Consider the following 23,878-nt stretch of genomic DNA (forward strand, 5'->3'; position numbering starts at 1 on the left):
ACGGAGTCTCTCTCCCACCACGAATCCCACACCGAATTTGCGCTCCTTTATATGGCCGCTGTAGTAGATGTCACAAGGACCCACCTTCTTCCGTCCTTGTCCCGTCCATCGCATTTCTTGGATTGCGGTGATGTCAGCCTTTACTCTTACGAGGACATCAACCAGCTGGGCAGAGGCACCTTCCCAATTAAGGGTCCGGACATTCCAGGTGCATGCCCTTAAATCATAGTCCTTTATACGTTTGCCGTGGTCGTCATCAAAAGGGGGGTTTCTCATCCGAGGCCTGTGTTTCTTATTCACTGGTTATTCGTTTTTATGTGGTGGGTCCCAAGCCCTACGCACAACCGCATAAGCGGGATTCGCCTTCTCACTTTAGCTCGCTTCCAGACGGATGTCTGTTGGCTACCCAGAGGATACTTGGTCTAAGACCGGAAGTTGTGAGCTGCTTGAGCCACATGTAAAAGAATCGTTCCTGGCCACTCCCAAGTGAATGGCAGTCAGAAACTTTCCTCACTTACGTGAACTTCTACATATGACTCCATCGAGTTTGAAATCGACCTAAATAATATGGACGGCGATTTTAAATTTTTATTGATTTTTATAATCAGTGTACATAGAAAAACTCGAATTAAGCAACGGAAGGATAATTTAAACTGTCAGCCTTTAAATATTTGATTAATAAATTAATAAATATTATATTTTCCAAAATAATTATATTGTGTCGAAGAAAATGAGCTTAAATAATTAAAACATAAGGTTGCTGTGTTAACGCATGAAAGTTGAAAATTTTCAACTTCTGTGCGTCTTCGAATCCGAGTTCGAATTTCGGAGCGTTGGTTGCGAAAACATGCGAAAGCTATGTAGCTCATCTCATAAGAACATGTGTATTCAACTCAACTGTCAAACGTTCGCATTCGCATTCGCGAGCTATGTAGTAGCTGCTTAATGGGTTAAAAACATTTCTCTCCGAAACTACTCGACCAATTTCAATGAAATTCGGTTCATAATATCTGTTTGGCGTCCCAATGATATGCTGTGAAAATAGTTCTAATCAGTTCACAACCACGCCACTTTCGTAATAGATGCCGAACGATTAGAATTTTTGTTTTAAAATCTTTATTGTTTAACTTTACAATTCGGTTGGTTCTTAAGAACTAACTACATTCTTTAAAAACTACTTATATTTATATGGTTCTTAAATTTTCAAATGCAGACTCAGCACAACATCAGTTGAACTCATTCATACATACATATGTTTGTGAAATCAATTAAGTCAACGAAATCGATCGTTGCACCAAAATTATTAAAATAAACAAAAACGGAAGTATTGAATTACTATTGCAGAGTTCAATGAATTTTTTTTTTGTTGTTATATACAAAGCAAAATTAATTAGGTGACATTGTTGCTGTGCAAGCAAACAATTGAGTTTGTTAGTTCGAAAATCAAAAAATTTGATTGGTCTGCAGTTTTATTGCGTAAACAACTAAAACTGTTTGTTTGTCATTTGCCCCAATTTATTGGAAGCGAGTTTAACGACTCATTGGAATGAGAAGTGGACGTAACTCGCCTACTTCCCATATACCAGAACTTTGAAGTCGATCTGAATTGTTTACTTTACAATATACATACTAGCATACCGCTCCGGCTTCGCACGGTTTTAAACAAACCTTTCAAAAGTTATAAGTTTTTACACACTTATACACACTCTCCCATACAAATGTATGTACTTTCCCGTTTCTTGCGTGGGTTCATTCGAACATGAAATTATATTTATAAGGCTTTGGGAAAGCTCAGAGTTCGACGCCCTAGTGCGAGCTTGAATATTTCTAATATTTTGTTTTTCAAGCCGCTGCACACGCTCCGTACTCGACTCTCAAGCGCGTACTTGGGAGGTTTTGAAATTTTGTTCAGTAAGCAGCTGTTACACTTCAAATTTATTTAGCAAAGTTGTTTCTAATAGTATTCTTTCAGAACTTGCGTAAGTAATCTATACTAATATTATAAAGAGGAAGAGTTTGTTTTTTTGTTTGTTTGTCTCGAATAGGCTCCGAAACTACTGAACCGATTTGAAAAATTCTTTCACCGTTGGAAAACTATACTATCCGTGAGTGACATAGGCTATATTTAGTTAAAAAAAAATAGGGTTCCTTACCAAAACTCCGATAATGTAAAAAAATACCAAAAAATTATAAACAAAGTGATGTACTACAATTTTATAGAACTTATCATTATCTACAAAAAACATTTCGACATCATATCTCTAACTATTATAGTTCTGTCACAATAAGCGATTTTCTATAAAAAAAAATTAAAATACCACTATTTGAAAAGGCTCTTTATTTGTACCTTAGTATTAATCCTTATTGAAATAAATGATTTATTATATAAGATCGCTTCAAAACCTTTATATAACTTTTTGAATTATTAGATTATGACATTCCATTCAAAAGATATCACGGGTTAAAAATTTTGAAAAGCCGCTCGGCGGCTAACTATGCGTTGTAGAGTTGTAGGCGTCACTCGGGCACGGAGGTACGGGAGGGGAGTTAAGATCACTCGCGCGGTCGGCTCCCTACTGAATGGTCCTGTGCGGAGTTAAAAAAAATTGTCGCTTGATAATAATCCATATTATTATTATTATTATTATTATTATTAATTATTAATTATTAATCCATATTAATATTATAAATGCGAAAGTAACTCTGTCTGTCTGTTACTCTTTCACGCCTAAACAACTGAACGGATTTTGATGAAATTTGGTATGGTAATAGATGATTACCTAGAAATGGTCATAGGCTATAAATAATCACGCCATCGTTCTTAGGGGGTAGGTGGTAGGCAGATAACTAAATTGAGTTAGTGATTTTTAGTCGTTTTTCTTGGGACTTTTGCTCTTTCACGTCAGCTGAACGGATTTTGATAAAAGTTTGTAAGGTAATAGATGGTTACCTAAAAATGGATATAAGATCAAAATGATGACGTCATCGTACTTAGGGGTTAGGAAGTAGGCAGAAAACTGAATTGAGTTTGTGATTTTTTTTTATGGTTTTTGCTGGGAGTTTTGCTCTATCATGTTCCGGACGAAGTCGCGGGTAAAAGCTAGTAATATTATAAATGCGAAAGTAACTCTGTCTGTCTGTTACTCTCTCACGCCTAAACGGCTGAACGGATTTTGATGAAATTTGGTATGGTAATAGATGATTACCTAGAAATGGTCATAGGCTATAAATAATCACACCATCGTTCTTAGGGGGTAGGTGGTAGGCAGATAACTAAATTGAGTTAGTGATTTTTAGTCGTTTTTGTTGGGACTTTTGCTCTTTCATGTCTAAACGGCTGAACGGATTTTGATGAAATTTAGTAACGTAATAGATGGTTACCTAAAAACGGATATAAGATCAAAAAGATCACGTCATCGTACTTAGAGGGTAGGAAGTAGGCAGAAAACTGAATTGAGTTAGTGATTTTCTATGGTTTTTGCTGGGAGTTTTGCTCTATCATGCCTAAACGGCTGAACGGATTTTGATGAAATTTGTTAGGAGATATTAATAATTAACATTTAGTTTTACTTCTAATTTCTTCTTCTTAACTGGCGTAGAAACCGCTTACGCGGTTATAGCCGAGTCCACAACAGTGCGCCACGCATCTCTGCTTTTGGCGGTTTGGCGCCAATTGGTAATACCAAGTGAAGACAGGTCCTTCTCCACCTGGTCCTTCCACCGGAGTGGAGGTCTCCCTCTTCCTCGGCTTCCACCAGCGGGTACTGCATCGAAAACTTTCAGAGCTGGGGCACTTTCATCCATTCGAACAACATGACCCAGCCAGCGTAGCCGCTGTCTTTTTATTCGCTGGACTATGTCTATGTCGTCGAACAACACATACAGCTCATCATTCCATCTTCTGCGGTATTCGCCGTTGCCAATGTTTAAGGGACCGTAAATCTTCCGCAAAACCTTTCTCTCGAAAACTCCTAGTGCCGTCTCATCGGATGTTGACACCGTCCACGCTTCTGCACCATAAAGTAGGACGGGAATGATGAGGGACTTGTAGAGTTTAGTTTTTGTTCGTCGAGAGAGGACTTTACTTTTCAATTGCCTACTCAGTCCATAGTAGCACCTGTTGGCAAGAGTGATTCTGCGTTGGATTTCAAGGCTGACATTATTATCGGTGTTAATGTTGGTTCCTAGGTATACGAAATTATCTACAACTTCAAAGTTATGACTGTCAACAGTGACGTGGGAGCCAAGACGCGAATGCGCTGACTGTTTGTTTGATGACAGGAGATATTTCGTCTTGTCCTCGTTCACCACCAGACCCATTCGCTTCGCTTCCTTATCCAGGCGGGAAAAAGCAGAACTAACGGCGCGGGTGTTGTTTCCGATGATATCAATATCATCGGCGTACGCCAGGAGCTGTACACTCTTGTAGAAGATTGTACCCTCTCTATTTAGTTCTGCAGCTCGTATTATTTTTTCCAGCAATAGATTGAAGAAGTCGCACGGTAGTGAGTCACCTTGTCTGAAACCTCGTTTGGTATCGAACGGCTCGGAGAGGTCCTTCCCGATCCTGACGGAGCTTTTGGTGTTGCTCAACGTCAACTTACACAGCCGTATTAGTTTTGCGGGGATACCAAATTCAGACATCGCGGCATAAAGGTAGCTCCTTTTCGTGCTGTCGAAAGCAGCTTTAAAGTCGACAAATAGATGGTGTGTGTCGATCCTTTTTTCACGGGTCTTCTCCAAGATTTGGCGCATGGTGAATATCTGGTCAGTTGTTGATTTTCCAGGTCTAAAGCCACACTGATAAGGTCCAATCAGTTTGTTGACGGTGGGCTTTAGTCTTTCACACAGTACGCTCGATAGAACCTTATAAGCGATGTTAAGGAGGCTTATCCCACGATAGTTGGCGCAGATTGTGGGGTCTCCCTTTTTGTGGATTGGGCAGAGTGCACTGAGATTCCAATCGTCGGGCATGCTTTCTTCCGACCATATTTCGCAAAGAAGCTGATGCATGCACCTTATCAGCTCTTCGCCGCCGTATTTGAATAGCTCGGCCGGCAATCCATCGGCCCCCGCCGCCTTGTTGTTCTTCAAGCGGGTAATTGCTATTCTAATTTCTTCACGGTCGGGCAATGGAACATCTGTTCCATCGTCGTCGATTGGGGAATCGGATTCGCCATCTCCTGGTGTTGTACTTTCACTGCCATTCAGCAGGCTGGAGAAGTGTTCCCTCCACAAACACAGTATACTCTGGTCATCAACCACTAGATCACCGCTGGGGGTCCTACAGGAGTGTGCTCCGGTCTTGAAACCTTCAGTTAGTCGCCGGATCTTTTCGTAAAATTTTCGAGCATTACCCCTGTCGGCCAGCTTGTCAAGCTCTTCATACTCACGCATTTCTGCCTCTTTCTTTCTTTTTCTGAAAATGCGTCTCGCTTCCCTCTTCAGCTCTCGGTATCTTTCCCATCCCGCTCGTGTTGCGGTCGATCGCAACATTGCGAGGTAGGCAGTCTGTTTTCTCTCCACTGCGAGACGACAATCCTCATCATACCAGCTGTTTTTTTGGCTTTTCCGAAAGCCAATGGTTTCGGTTGCAGCTGTACGTAAGGAGTTTGATATGCCGTCCCACAGCTCCCTTATACCGAGATGCTGATGAGTGCTCTCAGAGAGCAGGAGTGCAAGTCGAGTAGAAAATCGGTCGGCTGTCGGTTGTGATTGCAGCTTCTCGATGTCGAACCTTCCTTGTGTTTGTTGACGTGTGCGCTTTTCTACACAGAGGCGGGTGCGTATCTTAGCTGCTACAAGATAGTGGTCCGAGTCGATGTTGGGACCACGAAGCGTACGCACATCAAAAACACTGGAGACATGTCGTCCATCTATCACAACATGATCGATCTGGTTGCGAGTGATTCGATCCGGGGACAGCCAAGTAGCTTGATGGATTTTCTTATGCTGAAATCTAGTGCTACAGATGACCATATTTCGGGCCCCGGCGAAGTCGATCAGCCTCAGACCGTTTGGTGATGTTTCGTCATGGAGGCTGAATTTTCCGACTGTTGTGCCAAAGACACCTTCTTTACCCACCCTAGCGTTGAAATCGCCAAGCACGATTTTGACATCGTGGCGGGGGCAGCGCTCATAGGTACGTTCTAGGCGCTCATAGAAGGTATCTTTGGTCACATCGTCCTTCTCTTCCGTCGGGGCGTGGGCGCAAATCAGCGATATGTTGAAGAACCTCGCTTTGATGCGGATTGTGGCTAGACGTTCATCCACCGGAGTGAATGCCAGGACTCGACGACGGAGTCTCTCTCCCACCACGAATCCCACACCGAATTTGCGCTCCTTTATATGGCCGCTGTAGTAGATGTCACAAGGACCCACCTTCTTCCGTCCTTGTCCCGTCCATCGCATTTCTTGGATTGCGGTGATGTCAGCCTTTACTCTTACGAGGACATCAACCAGCTGGGCAGAGGCACCTTCCCAATTAAGGGTCCGGACATTCCAGGTGCATGCCCTTAAATCATAGTCCTTTATACGTTTGCCGTGGTCGTCATCAAAAGGGGGGTTTCTCATCCGAGGCCTGTGTTTCTTATTCACTGGTTATTCGTTTTTATGTGGTGGGTCCCAAGCCCTACGCACAACCGCATAAGCGGGATTCGCCTTCTCACTTTAGCTCGCTTCCAGACGGATGTCTGTTGGCTACCCAGAGGATACTTGGTCTAAGACCGGAAGTTGTGAGCTGCTTGAGCCACATGTAAAAGAATCGTTCCTGGCCACTCCCAAGTGAATGGCAGTCAGAAACTTTCCTCACTTACGTGAACTTCTACATATGACTCCATCCTCCAGTTACATAAATATAATATAAACATGAATTGCTGTTCGTTAGTCTCGCAAAAAGTCGAGAACGGCCAAACCGATCTGGCTAATTTTAGTCTTGAAATATTCGGCCAGAAAAAGATTAGAGAGTGAGTAAATATGGAAGAATTGCGAGGAAGATAATAATAAGAGAATTTTATTCGAGTTGACAAGAAAAATATAAAAAGAGAAAACAAAAAAATAATATTTTGAAGGTTGTCATTGTTGCTTTGTTAAAATATTTTTGTTATTGTTCAATTGTATAAGGTTGTGTCGATACCCCAAAACAATTTGTAACAAATAAGGAAAGGCTAAGTTCGGGTCCAACCGAACATTTTATACTCTCGCAATTTATTGATGTAATTTTATAAACATAACACACAATTTGACCTATATATTCGGCGTAAAGTCCAATAGAAAATCATCATATATAGTATGATGTAATTCCAGAACCAATTTCACTAATTTTCGGGAATAGGGGCATCTGGCACCTGTTAGTAGGCAAACAAACGGCACATTCGGCCTTGAAATTACTCCTAAATTGCAAATGAACGAAACACCAGTCGGCAGAATCGCCAAAAATAGCGCTATAACGAAGATTTTCCAAATATTCAAGAAGTCGCTGGAGGTACTGCACAGGGCTTTAAAAGATCTTGATTGTCGATGAACGTTTATGGTGATTTACGCCAGACTCTTCCAATTATTCCTGGATCAACTGTTACTGACGGGCTAATCGCATGCGTAAAATTATTTAATTTGGGGTGACACATAAAGAATCGCCAATTAACAACTAACATATGAGTGTTTTTGCAACAATATCAAATTGCGATTGTAGAATCAGTTGGAAATGGTAGGGTCGCAGTTGACACCTCGATAGATTAATAGCATTTCCAACAGATTTCTGTCACTTCATTGACTCGAAAGAGAAGTTTTCCTGACATGAAACCTCAATATGATAACCATAAATGACTGATTGATTGACCTATAAAATTGGTGGTAAAAAAATATATCGATGATCTTAATGCGACAATTTAGAATTTCGGTCCAAGAGAGTTGACACAGCTACAAACCAGGATGACGTACTCAATTATCCCAAACTATTTAAAATTGCCTGAACTATCAACACTCACTTTGCAATTAAAAGTAGTGTGAGTTGTCATCATGCTGCGTAACATAAATCGACCTCGAGTAATCAATATCGTCGCCGAAGCCAAGATTGGACCAACTTAATTTAATGTATACCTTGCCGCAAAAACGTGTGGCCGGGTCTGCTAGTATAATATAAAAATGAATTGCTGTTCGTTTGTGCCGCAAAAGAATGAGAACGGCCAAACCGATCTGGCTAATTTTAGTCTTAAAATATTCGTGGAAGGCCAGAAAAAGATTAGAAAGTGGGTAAATATGGAAAAATTGCGAGGAAGATAATAATAAGAGAATTTTATTTGTGTTGACAAGAAAAATATAAAAAGAGAAAACAAAAAAATAATATTTTGAAGGTTGTCATTGTTGCTTTGTTAAAATATTTTTGTTATTGTTCAATTGTATAAGGTTGTGTCGATACCCCAAAACAATTTGTAACAAATAAGGAAAGGCTAAGTTCGGGTCCAACCGAACATTTTATACTCTCGCAATTTATTGATGTAATTTTATTAACATAACACATAATTTGACCTGTATATTCGGCATAAAGTCCAACAGAAAATCATCATATATAGTATATGAGGGCTGATGTAATTCCAGAACCAATTTCACTAATTTTCACCACCAAGGTTAACGGGAATAGGGGCAACTTGGCACCTGCCTACGGCAAACAAACGGCACATTTGGCCTTGAAATTACTCCTAAATTGCAAATGAACGAAACACCAGTTGGCAAAATCGCCAAAAATAGCGCTATAACGAAGATTTCCAAATATTCAAGAACTCGCTGGAGGTACTGCACAGGACTTTAAAAGATCTTGATTGTCAATGAACGTTTTTGGTGAAGCCAGGATTCTGTTAGCAGGTGATTTACGCCAGACTCTTCCAATTATTCCTGGATCAACTGTTACTGACGGGCTAAACGCATGCCTAAAATCATTTAATTTGTGCCGACACATAAAGAATCGCCAATTTACAACTAACATATGAGTGTTTTTGCAACAATATCAAATTACGATTGTAGAATCAGTTGGAAATGGTAGGGACGCAGTTGACACCTCGATGGATTAATAGCATTTCCAACAGATTTCCGTCACTTCATTGACTCGAAAGAGAAGTTTTCCTGACACGAAACCTCAATATGATAACCATAAATGACTGATTGAATGACCTATATTGGTGGTAAAAAAATATATCGATGATCTTAATGCGACAATTTAGAATTTCGGTCCAGGAGAGTTGACACAGCTACAAACCAGGATGACGTAGCCAATTATCCCAAACTATTTAAAATTGCCTGTACTTTGCAATTACAAGTAGTGTGAGTTGTAATCATGCTGCGTAACATAAATCAACCTCCAGTAATCAATATCGTCGCCGAAGCCAAGATTGGACCAACTTAATGTAATGTATACCTTAGCCACAAAAACGTGTGGCCGGGTCTGCTAGTATTTGATAAACATAAGCAAACAAATAAATGTTACTCAATTTGCAGTTTTAATATTTTTAATGCAATTTTTTATACATTTTATGATGCCTTCGATGCATCGATGTTTTTATTTGATGCATCGCATATTATCGATGTCAAGTTTCGATGCATCATATCGAATAAAACAGTTTGATTCATATTTGCCTGAATCAAGCATTCCTCACGATAATAATATTAACAGCCCTATTCTGTGCATTTGACAAAATAACAAAATAATTGAAAATGTTTTCATATTTTTATCAAGTAAGAAAATTTTTGGTATTCTGTAGGCATAGCTTTTCCCCACACGTGTGGGAAACAAAATAATGTAAACAGAAACAGCTGATTTCTGTCCAATTATATTGAATGGAATTGAAAAATGTATTTGAATTATTCTATAACGTACGTTTTCACATGCTTTTCAAGATTTGTTGCAAAATAGTTAATAAGTTAACTCCAATTTCAGAATAATAAAATATACCATGCTCCGAATCTGGCCCAATTTTTCATGCAAAAGGTCGTTATTTGTATGAGTGTTTGTTTTAACTGAGCCTTCTTCATTGTGGCTTCGTTGATAAGTTTGGTTTGATTGACCGGTTATCAGCCTTTTTTCCGATTCTGATGTCGAGATATCGACTGAAGCCTCCCAGCCTCCTAGATGATAAGGTTATACCTCGCGTAAATTAGGTTGATTGATAATCGGATGGCAGAGGCTATTCGCTTTTCCATCCCAGATCCCTCCATGCTTTTGCTCCTCCGCAAAGCCATAGAATACTACATAATATAATACATATACATATGTACAAGTTAATACCACCATCAATATATTGTAATAGACAAATGTGTCCAATGCCATTGGCACATTGACTATTAAGGATCGATGGTCACGGGTGTTGCACACATGTTACCATTAAACATTATAAGATAAACCTTTTCAAGTAGACATTTGTCACACACATTAGAATGTAAAAAAACCTTAACAGCGGTGCGTCTCAAGTGGAACATATGTTTATAAGAATATTAATAATGAAAGAATGTTTGTGTTTAGTCTTAAGGATTAGAATATGTATCAAAAGATGGTAAAATAAAGAATAGTCAGTCAGTCCTTTGCCTGATTCTACTACACGACATCCCGGTCGATTTCGGGAAGTTAATTCGTAATTATGCCAAGAGACTTCCTCGAACAAAGCTCGATTGTTTAATTTACATATGTCCCTTATACTGTATTTAAAAATATAATATTTGGAATGCAATTTTGATTTAGTTGGCTGTTATGTTTAGCTTCAGAAAAGTCCCTTGGGAATTACGAAATCTAAACTTTGTTCATTATTGGCAAAACTTTGCTAAGATGTAATCACATGCAATATGTAGAAAACAATTTCCTTAAAGTTACCCTCATTATCTTCATTTTTTTATACAAAAAAGGGAAAAATAAACTTCTTAATATAACAACGGCTCAATAACGCGAGCCATCAATATGTTCATATTTTCCCTCTTTGTATAAAAATAACGACAAAAGTAAAATATCTCCATTACAACAAATTCACTTTCACAACTATCCACAACGAGATATTTTATTTGTCAAGCGCATTTTACTTTTCAACAATTTATCAAGTTTTTTTATTTAGCGTATCCGCTGTCTTTTTATTCGCTGAACTATGTCAATGTCGTCGTATAACTCGTACAGATCATCGTTCCATCGTCTGCGGTATTCGCCGTTGCCAATGTTCTGAGGACCATAAATCTTGCACATAATTTTCCTCTCGAAAACTCCTAGTGTCGTCTCATCTGATGTTGACATCGTCCAAGGACTTTACTGTTCAATTGCCTACTCAGTCCAAAGTAGCGCCTGTTGGCAAGAGTGATTCTGCGCTGGATTTCGAGACTGACATTGTTCGTGTTGTTATTGCTGGTTCCCAGAAATACGAAACTATCTTTTACTTCAAAGTTATGACTGTCAACAGTGATGTGGGAGCCAAGACGCGAATGCGCCGACTGTTTGTTTGATGACAGGAGATATTTCGTCTTGTCCTCATTCACCTCCAGACCCATTCGCTTCGACTCCTTATCCAGGCGGGAAAAAGCAGAACTAACGGCGCGTTTGTTGCTTCCGATGATATCAATATCATCGGCGTACGCCATGAGCTGTACACTCTCGTAGAAGATTGTACCTTCTCTATTTAGCTCTGCAGCTCTTATAATTTTCTCCAGCATCAAGTTAAAGAAGTCGCACGATAGTGAGTTATCTTGTCTGAAACCTCGTTTGGTGTCGAACGGCTCGGAGAGGTCCTTCCCAATCATGTCGGAGCTTTCGGTGTTGCGCAACGTCAACTTACACTGCCGTATTAGTTTTGCGGGGATACCAAATTCAGACATCGCGACGTTAAGGCAGCTTCTTTTCGTGCTGTCGAAAGCAGCTTTAACATCGACAAAAAGGTGGTGTGTGTCGATCCTCTTTTCACGGGTCTTCTCCAAGATTTGGCGCATGGTGAATATTTGGTCAGTTGACGATTTTCCAGGTCTAAATCCACACTGATAAGGTCCAATCACTTGGTGACGGTGGGCTTTAGTCTTTCACACAGTACGCTCGATAGAACCTTGTATGCGATGATCAGAAGGCTTATCCCACGGTAAATGGCGCAGATTGTGGGATCTCCCTTTTTATGGATTAGGCAGAGCACACTGAAATTCCAATCGTCAGGCATGCTTTCTTCCAACTATATTCTGCAAAGAAGCTAGTGCATGCACCTTATAAGTTCTTCGCCGCCGTATTTGAATAGCTCTGCCGGTAATCTATCGGCCCCCGCTGCTTTGTTGTTCTTCAGGCGGGTAATGTCTATTCGAATTTCTTTCGTTTCGGCTGCAGCGGTACGCAGTGAGTATGAGATGCCGTTCCACAGTTCCTTATACCGAGATGTTGTAGAGTGCTCTCAGAGAGCAGGAGTGCAAGTCGAGTAGAAAATCGTTCGGCTGTCTGTTGCGATTGCAGCTTTTCGACGTCGAACCTTCCTTGTGTTTGTAGACGGGCGTTCTTTGCTGCATAGAGACGGGTGCGTATCCTCGCAGCAACCAGATAATGGTCCGAGTCTATATTTGGTTCTCGGAGCGTACGCACGTCTAAAACACAGGAGACATGTCGTCCATCTATCACAACATGATCGATCTGGTTGCGAGTGATTTGATCCGGGGACAGCCAAGTAGCTTGATGGATTTTCTTATGCTGGAATCTAGTACTACAGACGACCATAATTCGGGCCCCAGCGAAGTCGATCAGCCTTAGACCGTTTGGCAATGTTTCGTCATGGAGGCTGAATTTCCCGACTGTTGTGCCAAAGACACCTTCTTTACCCACCCTGCGTTAAAATCGCCAAGCACGATTTTGACTTCGTGGCGGGAGCAGCGCTCATAGGTGCGTTCTAGGCGCTCATTGAAATTATCTTTGGTCACATCGTCCTTCTATTCCGTTGGGGCGTGGGCGCAAATCAGCGATATGTTGAAGAACCTCGCATTGATGCGGATTTTGGCAAGACGTTCATACACCGGAGTGAATGCCAGGGCTCGGCGACGGAGTGTCTCTTCCACCACAAATCCAACACCAAATTTGCGTTCCTTTATATGGCCACTGTAGTAGATGTCATAAGGACCCACCATCTTCCGTCCTTGTCCCGTCCATCGCACTTCTTGGATGGCGGTGATGTCAGCCTTTAGTCGTATTAGGACATCAACCAGCTGGGCAGAGGCACTTTCCAAATTATGGGTCCGGACATTCCAAGTGCATGCCCTTAAATCATTATCCTTAAATCGTTTGCAGGGGTCGTCATCAAAAGGGGGTGTCTCATCCAAGGCTTTTGGCGATTTTTCTATGTTCGTTTTTATGTGGTGGCTCCCAAACCCTACGCACAACCGCAGGCAACAATTATTTAAGGCCTGTAGGCAACATTGGGCATGAAAGGGTTAAAGGAAAAAAGCTATATTGCTGATGTAGCAACTTGTTTTTAGAAAAGGCGAATAACTCTTTTTCTATCTATATATGTATTATAAAACTAATTTATCGGACACTACTATACTAAAAACCCTGTTCCCACCGTATTTTACTAAGTCAATACATAATTTTATTCATATATCCAACACAAAGACCACTAAAATAGCAGAAATCATTATATATAGAGGAAATATTTTCGACACCAAGCTATTATATTCAAGGTCATTTGTTAATGTAATTTATGATAAGCTATTTCACATATAATTTCTATAAAACGTCAACTTTCCCAAAATAATTATGAGTAGACGATATAATGGTAGTTTCCGACCGATACCAAATTTTTGGCCGATGCCGATGCCGATTCTTTCATCAACAATTTAATTTAGTAAATTTGTATAGTAACAAAAGAAAAACAAATACAAATAACATCACAAAATAAGTAAACAACTAAGTTCATATGTAAATATGAAATTGTTATTCATTTAATTTATATTCAAAACTAAATAAATTATTATTGTAAGATATATTATATTTATAGAAAAAATAAGTTATTCGTTTTTTCTCAAAGCAAATCAGCAATATACATAGCTTTTTTCCTTCAGGACAAATATAAGCATTACGGCCAATATTCGAAAATAGTAGGTCTAGTAAAAAGAATCCGTTGTTATCAAAGAGATAACTTTCGTCATTTCTATCTCGCATTGTGAAAGGCGTCACACAGTGATAGTGACTCGATAGAAACTCCGGAAACGTGTTTGGGAGGTTCTTTTGCATGCACCTTATAGACCAAGTGATTATTACGTGATACTGTTTATGGCGAACTTTTAAAAATAGACACTTCTAGTTACGAATGCTTCTATAATAGTGGCTTTATGACATTACCTTCAAAATCTCAACAAGCTGTTAAACAAAAATGTACATACATATATACATCTTTCTAGCAGTGCTAAATAAATCCTTCAATTTAACACTAAACTTACCAGAGCGGTCAAATGACCGCCTTTGAGACTTTGAAAAATAATTATTTATTATTATATGATATTTATTTTGTGTTTATTGTTTATGCTAAATTCTGTATTAATCAATTTTACAATCAACTGGAAATTTTTTTTTTCAATATTTCTTTATTTATTGAATCTGCTTTGTTTAAAGCCTAACAATAAGTATTAAAATCTTAAATCTATTTACAACTAAGTAAGCTCAAGAATGTGTTTGAGCTTTTTGGCAGAACGTTGCTCTTTAGTAGGCAGGTAGATCTCTTCTTTTTAAACGAGTTTGATTGGAATGTACCAAGGCGTTTGCCAATGGGTTTGGATGTTCACGAAGTTTAGAAATATATTTCTTTCTGCTGTCCTCTATTTCCTTCTTTACCATAGGAATATCAAGATCCTTATGAATATTTTCATTACGCATGTACAATTTTGAACCCGTTATTGTTCTAAGCATTTTAGATTGGAATCTCTGAATTATATCAATGTTGGTTGCACAGGTCGTACCCCACAGTTGAATACCATACATCCAAATCGGTTTTATGATTGCATTGTATAACAGGACTTTGTTGTCTAGGCTAAATTTAGAATTTTTGTTTAGAAGCCAATTTAAATTTGCTGCTCTTAACTTCATGCAAGTTACTTTACTCGCTATATGTTTCCGCCACGTAAGCCTTCGATCCAGGTGAATCCCAAGATAAGTTACTTCATTCGCTTAGGGTACTAATACATTGTTGTTGCTCATTAATTTTTATACGCCAGTTGGCTAGCCATTCTTCGATACAAGTTAAGTGCTCCTCTAATACTCTTGATGCTCTAATGGGGCATTTGTTTCGGCTTACTATGGCTGTGTCATCCGCAAAAGTGGATGTCAATACGTTATTAGCTATTGGAATGTCTGCTGTATATATTATGTACAGAGTGGGGCCTAATACACTGCCCTGAGGTACACCGGCCCTTATTGCTCGTTCTTCTGATATAAAATCTGCTACTTTAACCGTAAATTTCCTATTTCTTAAATATGACTCCAATGTTTTATGCAATTCGTAAGGTAAAACGTTTTTGATTTTCCATAAAAGGCCTTCATGCCAGACCTTATCGAACGCCTGAGCTACATCGAGAAAAATAGCTGAACAGTACTCTCTGTGCTCGAATGCTTTCCTGATTTCGCTTGTAATTCTATTCATTTGCTCTACTGTGCCATGTTTAGCACGAAAACCGAATTGATGGCTTGGTATTTTATTATTTTCGTGGAGGAAAGGAGACATTTTTGATAGTAAAACTTTTTCGAATATTTTGGAAAGACATGGTAAGAGACTTATTGGTCTGTAGGAAGATGGTTGTGTTAAGTCTTTTCCAGGTTTATCTATCATGATGATCTGCGACTTTTTCCACGAAATTGGATAGTACCCGAAACCAAGAATTGCATTAAAGAGCAAAGAGAGCACTGATATAGCAATATTTGGCAACTCAATTAACATTTTTGGAGTAATATTATCGTGTCCTGAAGACTTTTTCGGATTTAGCTCTTTTAGGATCTTGATAATTTCATAAGTAGACGTCCTAATAGACACGCTTGACTCGTTTGCGATATTGGGCAAAGTTGGCAACTTAAAATTGTTTTTTGGACCATTGGGTTGAAATACCTTTTCTAGGTGATTTGCAAAGCAATTTGCCGTTTCCTCATTACTGCGCGCCCAATTACCATTCGACTGTCTTATAGGCATCTTGGAATCTACTGGAGGCTTAAAATACTTTTGGGCTTTCCAAAGGGAGTTTTTCTTGCTAGAATTTGGACACAGGTGCTTGATATAATTTTCAGTATTGTATTCATCATCGCGTTTAAGTGCTTTTTTTAACTTACGTGCAGCCGATTTCAGTTGACGCAGAGTTGAAGGGGAACGACTTAACTGCCATTCACGTCTCGCTTGCCTTTTCTCATTTACAAGCTTTTCTATTTCATTATTAGTCATGTTTCTAAAAACCTTAACTTTTCTTTTAGGTGTTGCCAAGACAGCTGCATTTGTTATTACATCATTGAATTCCATTACGCTTTCATCAATATCTCTTCCTGTACTTATTTTTAAATCGACATTAATGTGGCTACTGATATATTTTCTATATTTCAACCAGTTAGTTTTAAAAGATGTTAGAGATACTTTTGGCTCAACTATCATGGGCTGTTCGCATAACTTTATTAGTACAGGAGAATGATCTGCTGTTATTAGCGATCTATCTATATTTTTGACTACAGCAAAATCTATTAAGTCTGGTATTTTGTTTCTATCACTGGGCCAGTATGTCGGCTTACCAGGAGATATTATATCAAGGTTATTGTGCTTATTTATAATAGTGTAGTACAGCTGTCGTCCTTTCGGATTAATAAGACGTGAGCCCCAGTACATGTGTTTTGCATTATAATCACCACCTGCTAGAAATCTTGGACCTAGCGTTCCAAAAAAATCTTTAAATTCGCAGTCTGTAATTTTAAAACGAGGTGGACAGTATATAGCCGTCAGATTGAGGTCAGAACCTCGATTTTCCAATGATATTGTTGTAGCTTGTAGCTGCGCTGTAGCATGTTGTTCTAAAGTATGGTGGTTTAGCCGATTTCTAACCAATACTGCTGTTCCACCGTGCGCCTTTCCATCTGGATGATTTGTAACATGAAGTCTATATCCCGCTATAAAGAAATTGTTTTTATTTTTTAAATGAGTTTCTGATATCAGCATAACATCTATGTTTTTTTCAGTCAGAAATCGTATTAACTCCAGTTTGTGTTGGTTTACACCGTTGGCATTCCATATACAAATATTTAGTATACTCATTTTTTAGATAATAAGGTTTGTAACATTTGATTTTGAGATTTGATCAAATCTTGGATCATGTTTTGCATCGTAGACATGAATTGTGTCATACATTGAGTCAGATTTAGAATCATATTTTCAATACCTCCACTTGGTGGATTTTGCGGTTGTTGCATTTGCACAGCGTTGCCTTTGACCACATTTGCATATCTTCCCTGGACAAGAATATCCTTAGAATTACCAGGTTTCGAACTCTGGTCTGTAATTACTACATTTTCGTTACGAGGGATATTCAACATTTGGTTACGACGAGCTTGAATTCCCAGTGACAAGTTTGATTTCAAGTCTTTATATACAGGGCAGCCCCTGTAGTTAGCAGTATGATTTCCTCCACAGTTACTGCATTTTTTATTTGTGTCCTCTTTTTTAAGAGTGCATTTTGATGTTGGGTGCAAATCACCACATACCACACAAACACTGCGTAGAGTGCAATATGATTTGTTATGCCCATACTCTTGGCAGTTAGTGCATTGTACCGGACCATTTCTTTTATGAGGTTCTTCAACGGTAATTCTACGATGGAGTAAATATTTTAAATTGTATATTGGGTGTGTTTCATTCTTTTTTATTGGATTAGAGTTTGGCAACAATTCAATTTTAAACATTGGTTGTGGTACTTTATTTCTATTGAAGATATTTACCACATTTTTAATTCCAAAGCCGCATTCTTCAAGGGGTTCTTTGATATCATTAGATTCTACCGAGGATTCAATGCCTTTTACAACAACAACTAGGCCTTTAGAGCTCTTCAGTTGATAAGAATAATAATTCTTGTTGTTATTTGACAAAAATTTCACTATATCCATAAAACTTTTCTCAGAGTAGGATTGTATTTTAGTTGCATCTATTTTGCCTTTTTTCAAAGTCACGAATTGGTACCTACAATTTCACTGAGTTTATCAACAAGTGCATTTGAGCTACGCTCACGCAAATATATTGGTGGCGGTTTGGCATTCGCGACTGCGGTGGTACCCTTCGCATCGTCGTCCAAACCATTGCTTAGTATGGCAAATCTGTTGCCATTTAAAATTCCAGGCTTATTTGTATTAAGCGTGGCGGGTTGAAACTTTTTAGCATTAACCGCTGTCTTGATAGGACTTGATTTCCTTTTTATGTTGACGTAGCGGTCAATGCCAGTCTGTACAGATTGTACTTTTCTCTTCGGTACATGCTCACCTTGCATTGTTTTTTCCATTGTTGTCCGCTCGTTTGCTGATACCTGCTTGGTTGATGTTGCCTGCTGATTTGTTGTTGCGCACTTGCTGTTTTTTTCAGTTTCTGCTGATTCCTTCTGCTGCTCGGCTGAGCGCTTCGATGACTCATCTTTCTCACCGTTTGATTGTTTATTTGAGAGAGCAGATTTTGCAGGCTCAACAAAGCTGAAGTAGGCGTTCAGAGAATGCCTACGACCTTGCTGTTGAGGCTGCGCAGCGATAGCGCTCATGTTTGTTTTTTTTTTATTTGTTTGTTTTGTTCACTTTTATATGTTGTTTGTTATTTATTGTTATTTTAAACTAATTTGTTTTGTTTATGTTTGGTGTTTTGATTTAAAATTTCGAATACACAAGTTATTGGTTCTTTATTTTTTTTGTTTTGCTTTTATTATTAATTTATTATGAAAGTTTTCACGGAGCGCATTAAACACGTCCGTACTCTTTGAAAGCTTACACTCATCTTATACTGGAAAATAGTATAACTTTTATTCCAAAAGTGGTCATTTGACCGTCATCTGTAGAAATAGTTATGCATATAAAATGCGTCAGTTAGAAATTTTAGTTAATGCAAAATTATTGAATTTATTTATACAAGACTAGCTGACCCGGCGAACTTCGCCCCGCCCAATTTTTATTTGAAATAGTTAAAACGCTTTTTGAACTCTGTTCAAGGCCATTTATTTGTATGGAATGTTAATATATTCAGGGAATAACGTCTCTGATCAATATAAATATGTTTGTCGAAGTTCGTTCTTTGTTTTGTTGTGTAGCGTGTAAACAAATAAAGAAGATGGCTCTCCAACACGCTAACATGACACATACATACCTATGTATGTACATATGAAACTGTAAAATTTTGAACTTAAACGATAAATCGGTTTGAATCATTCGAATTCTCAGAATGAACATTTCCTCACTTTTAGATTTGCTGTGTTGTAGTAAACTATTCACTACAGTGAAATTATTATTTATGAATAAAGACGGAAACCTTAGTATATACATATCTGGTATAAAAATCCACGGGATTGAGATTTGAACTTGAGGTCAAAATTTTTAAAATTATTGATGAAAATTTTCGTAGAGTTGATAATAAGCACAAATTTTCATAAAATAGTTCATTTTTGATTTTATATTCCAGTTTTTAACAAATAAGTTAATTACAAAATTGTTAGTTGATAACATGTAACATTTAATTTTATAATCTTAGGAAAGATAATTCTTAATTTTTAATAGTAGTATTTATTTTTTTGAATTATAAACACTTTAATTTAACTTAGCACCAATTAGTGCACAATATTTTTGGTTAACCTGTCTCGAGCTAACACAAATAGATTTGATGGTTTTCCCACACGTGAGCATGCTACATATAATTGCCCATGGGAAAAACATGGATTATCCAAATCTAACCCACAAATGGACATTGTTTGGCCTTGAGACTTATTAATGGACATGGCAAAAGCTAAACGAATAGGAAACTGTAGTCTGTGCATTATTGAGGTTCGATTTTTTTTTTTTTTTTTTCAAAATAAGATTTAATAAATAAAATGAAAAGCAAGTTAAAAATACTTACTTTTATTTAATTCGTTTAAAGAGTTTTAAATAATAAAAAGAAAGCAAAGCGTGGCCGAGTCTGATAAATTTTAAACACACGTTTTACGTTTAATAAATTTTAGCTAAAATAAACGTTTGGACTTTAATATAACAGCATCTGCTTCTATAGCGCCATCTAGCCTAATACAGCGCACTTATTCAATTACCTTACAACGTCAGCCGTTAGTATCACAAATAAGTGTCAATAAATGTATTCTCATGTAGCGCCATCTACTGCAATAGCACATATAGCTCTAAATTTAACTCCAAATGTACTCCATACTTATGTTGTGCTTAAGATAAAACAGGAAAATAGTATTTTACAGTTCATACTTAGGTTATGCTTAACTGAAAATGGGAGGCTTAAGCAATGCTTAAATAACAGCTGATTTTTGTTTTGAATTTGCTTTGAATTTTCAGCGACATCTTTCGTAGCGTAGGGCAAGTGTCCGTTCGTTTGCACTCAATAACAGCTTATACTTTTCCTTCAGTTCCCATAGGTGCTCCGACTCGCTAGTGATGAAATTTGGGGTTCTTTTGTTGTTTTCATCAATTTTTGATATAATTTTCCTCGCAAATTTATGTATTGTCTGTTATAATTTAAATATTTCAAACATATTTTTATGAATGACATTTGTAAAACATATGTTGCCCATAACGTTGCCATATATCATAATAAAATTTTATAGAAATTAAGCATTGACTGTGAAACGCAAACGACTACTCAGTTTGCAACAATACTTAGCTAAGATTTTATTTAGGCACAACTTAAGTATGGACTGTGAAACCGGGCATTAGCCATACAAAATTCTATACCTAAATGCAAATAAATGAAATTTTGTTTTTTGTATTTAGGAAATACATGCAGAAATCAACTCTGCGATTTCCTAAATTCCTCTGAAATCTCCCAAATTCGAGGAAGATTTACTGGAAAAGAGTGGCAACATTGCTTATTTGTCTGACCATACATATGTACATAACTTTATTTATTTCACGGATTGTATGTGATTTTTTCTTAAATTTAGAATATTGGAAGTCATAGATTCGTATAACTTTACCACAAATAATATAAACTTCAAATAACGCATTTTCATTTAATGTTTTAGCAAGTGGCAGCTTTTGTTATGACAGCCTAAATCCATGAAAATTTAGAAAGAAATATAGCGCCATCTACTGTAACATAGCGCACTTAGCGCCACCAACTGGTGGATAGCTCTTTGCTAATAATAAACAAATAATTTGCAATAAATAAATAATGCGACTATAAGGAGAGTTATAAACTATCCTATCTTTCAATTTGGACCAAACTGCACACAGTGTTAAAAATTTCATTAAAATCGGTTCAGTAGTTTAGGAGTCCATCGAAAACAAACAACGTGACACGTGATTTTTATATATTAAGATTTAAATTATCATCGTGATGAATTATTAGTTTAGTCAAATGTGAATCACTATGTTTTATATGGTAAACAGAGATTTTCAAATTGTATGCTTTAAAAAAAAGTAAAAAAAAAAAATGTATTTTAGTGTAATCCGAAAGCAGTTGAAAGAATCGGCCCAATATGGCCGATACTGACCGATGCCGATACCAAGGACGATTAATCGGTCGGTCTCTATATGATGGTCCCCTGTATCAAATTTCATAATATTAATAATAACGCTATTCGCTTAGTCACACTTTGGCAGACTATTTGCTTAGTCCACATTGAATAATACTATTGGGTATGTTTTTCGTAAATTAAAAACAAAGTATACGTTCACCTAATTTCGCTAAGATATCTCAATATTAATAGTTTATACTGAAGTTGGAAAAAACTTATATTTGGTATATGAGAGCTAGGGAAAGTTATTACCAGACTCTACTCATTATTATATGGAAAGCATTTGTCATTAATTACTATATAGTGTCTGGGAGATTTAGAAATATTTTCGGTAAATAAAAAAATAAATTCAGTGCATCTTTTTCAATGTTAAACTATATCTTTTTCGCTGAAATTGAAAATGTGTTTGCGGAAAGTTCTTCCTAATTATTAATTCTTAGCCAAAAGTCATCGTATCATCATAGGCAATACAAAAGAAAAAGAAAAGTTCGTAGAATCTTTGGGAGTCACTAAGCGGTCATTTAAAAGCACCCACATACATTCAAAACAAGGCAATTGGGTGAATTGAAGCCAAGAGTTGTTGAAAGATGATATTGCATGTTAGAAATGCTATTCTACAAAAAGAAGTCGCTTTTACATCGGATTGTGACTGGTGATGAAAAATGGATCCTTCACCTGGCCAAACAGGCAAATCAAGGGCAAACCCGAATATAGATTAGGCAAAGCTAATACTCCGGTTTTGGTGGGACCAGAAGGTGTACTGTAGTTTTCCATCACGACAAAGCTCGACCTCATGTTGTTATACTGGTTAAAAACTATGTGCCAAACAGGGGCTGAGAAAATTTGCCTCACTCGCCTCATAGTCCAAATCGCACTCCTTGCACAGTTCTTCTAGGATAGAATCCAAAAATGCTAGAAAGAATGGTAAAAGTTATAGCTTCAAATGAACAATACCATTAATACTATTTAACATGTACAATAGAACCAAGTTTTTTTTTTCAAACGCTAAAATTAACAAGTAAGGAAGGGCTAAGTTCGGGTGTAACCGAACATTTTATACTCTCGCAATTTATTTATTTAACTTTATTTATATTATATAATGCACAATTTGACCCACATATTCGTCATATATATTGTATAAAGTCCATTGATAGTTGGAAACCATAATATTACGTTAGAAGCACCGAGGTCCTCGTGTTCGATACATGGGGCCTTAAAAATCTATGGTCCGATTTCGGCGATTTTTAGAATGGGGCTGCCACACTATTAACATAGTATTTTTGCAAAGTTCTGCACCGATATCTTCACTAGTACTTACTTTATATATTGTAAAGTAAACGATTCAGATTGTCTTCAAAGTTCTGGTATATAGGAAGTAGGCGTACTTGTGAAGCGATTTGGCCTATTTTCACAATATATCATTGGGATGTAACTATTACAAACCAAGTTTCATTGAAATCGGTCGAGTAGTTCCTGAGATATGGTTTTTGACCCATAAGTGGGCGACGCCACGCCCATTTTCCATTTTGTAAAAAAATCTGATTGCAGCTTCCATCTGCCATTTCTTATGTGAAATTTAGTGTTTCTGACGTTTTTCGTTAGTGAGTTAACCCACTTTTAGTAATTTTAAACCTAACTTTTGTATGGGAGGTGGGCGTGGTTATGATCCGATTTCTTTCATTTTTGGACTGTATTAGGAAGTGGCTATAAAAATAAAACGACTGCAGAAAGTTTGGTTTATATAGCTTAATTGGTTTGCGAGATATGTATATAAAACTTAGTAGGGGCGGGACCACGCCCACTTCTCCAAAAAAATTACATCCAAATATGCCCCTTCATAGTGCGATCCTTCATACAAAATTTTATTTCCATAGCTTTATTTATGGCTTAGTTATGGCACTTTATGTGTTTTCGGTTTTCGCCATTTCGTGGGCATGGCAGTGGTCCGATTTTGCTCATTTTCGAAAGCAACCTTCCTATGGTGCCAAGAAATAAGTGTGCCAAGTTTCATCAAGATATCTTAATTTTTACTCAAGTTACATCTTGCACAGACGGACGGAAGGACGGACAGACAGACATTCGGATTTGAACTCCACTCTTCACCCTGATCACTTTGCTATATATAACCCTATATCTAACTCGTTTAGTTTTGGGTGTAACAAACAACCGTTAT

The 23,878-nt window shown here is 37.6% G+C and overlaps 2 protein-coding genes across 6 annotated transcripts in view; one reads left to right on the forward strand and one right to left on the reverse strand.

Annotated features, from left to right (window-relative positions):
- Window positions 1-23,878, forward strand: part of LOC105220257 (FERM domain-containing protein 3) — a 363,284-nt gene that overhangs the window by 196,998 nt on the left and 142,408 nt on the right. The window lies entirely within an intron of this gene.
- LOC105220101 (uncharacterized) overlaps window positions 1-23,878 on the reverse strand; it is a 271,949-nt gene that overhangs the window by 43,884 nt on the left and 204,187 nt on the right. The window lies entirely within an intron of this gene.

Source organism: Zeugodacus cucurbitae, chromosome 3 (genome assembly GCF_028554725.1).
Source record: "Zeugodacus cucurbitae isolate PBARC_wt_2022May chromosome 3, idZeuCucr1.2, whole genome shotgun sequence".
In the NCBI taxonomy this organism is placed as follows: Eukaryota; Metazoa; Arthropoda; class Insecta; order Diptera; family Tephritidae; genus Zeugodacus; species Zeugodacus cucurbitae.